The sequence below is a fragment of the Penaeus monodon genome, chromosome 29 (genome assembly GCF_015228065.2).
Source record: "Penaeus monodon isolate SGIC_2016 chromosome 29, NSTDA_Pmon_1, whole genome shotgun sequence".
Taxonomy (NCBI): domain Eukaryota; kingdom Metazoa; phylum Arthropoda; class Malacostraca; order Decapoda; family Penaeidae; genus Penaeus; species Penaeus monodon.
In genome coordinates, this window is record NC_051414.1 from 24,210,210 (window position 1) to 24,211,119 (window position 910).

The 910-nt window shown below is 41.5% G+C and overlaps 1 protein-coding gene across 2 annotated transcripts in view; it reads right to left on the reverse strand.

The window, feature by feature from the left end:
• LOC119592050 (D-amino-acid oxidase-like) overlaps positions 1–470 on the reverse strand; it is a 7,941-nt gene extending 7,471 nt beyond the window's left edge. Inside the window, exon 1 of one of the 2 annotated variants that reach the window (XM_037940850.1) lies at positions 271–470. The gene's annotated coding sequence lies outside the window, so the exon portion shown is untranslated. The remainder of the gene's footprint in view (positions 1–270) is intronic. The other variant, XM_037940849.1, reaches the window with a different exon arrangement.
• Positions 471–910: the final 440 nt, after the last annotated feature.

A 910-nucleotide genomic window follows, 5' to 3' on the forward strand; every position in this document is an offset into this window, starting at 1 on the left:
GATGTCACATTGGTAATACTGATCCCATGAAATTTATGGCACAATCACAGCAGCAAAGGTGGTGACAATATGTTAATAACCCTTGAAAAGTAATCTAAAAATAAGAAAAAATAAAAATCTCATACCTAACCCCCTACCTCCTTTTCGCTCCCTTTTATCAAGCAATAAAAACTACCCACTCCCTCCCCTTAACCGAGGAAGACTATTTAAAACGACATCAGTCTCCAATGCACACTACGTACAAACAGCTGATCGTCCTGACCCACAAACCTCAAGAAACGAGATGGCCGTTGAGTCGTGTGTAATAGATTTTTCGTGCGTGTTTAGTCTCAGCCTCTGTGGTTGTCTGACTATGCCCGATGGTGCCACAGTAGGCGTGTTGGCCGTGTTGCTAAGGGTGGATAAGTGTGTCTGATTGTTATTATACCCCTCTGTAGCCTCTTCATAGACGATGATGGTATTTTGAATTCCGTCTTCATTGTAGAGGTTGAGAAAATGGTTGGTGGTTTTCAACTGAACTGCATCTTAATGTTGTTAATGGTGCGAGTAGTTGCGAGTTTATGATCTATTTTTAAAAAAGATATTGATTGTTGAAACTTCTTTGGGTGTCCGAGCACACTGGCGACAAGAAGTAACCGACATTATTTTTTGTGCATATGGCGCGTAAAAGATACTGCTTACACATAAAAACGAAATGAAAACAGCATTCTCACTGGTACAGTTACCTCTCCAGACATATTTGGGTTGTGCATAAACGTTATAATCAGACAGCGAAACAGACGTAATCAGAAGACGTATCTTATCGTACAGCTGGCATAACGGTGTCTTGGGCCAGGCTATCTCGGCAGCTCTTGACTCAGCACCGAGAATGAGGAAAAAAATATCTTGCTCGAATGATGCTACCCTCCTA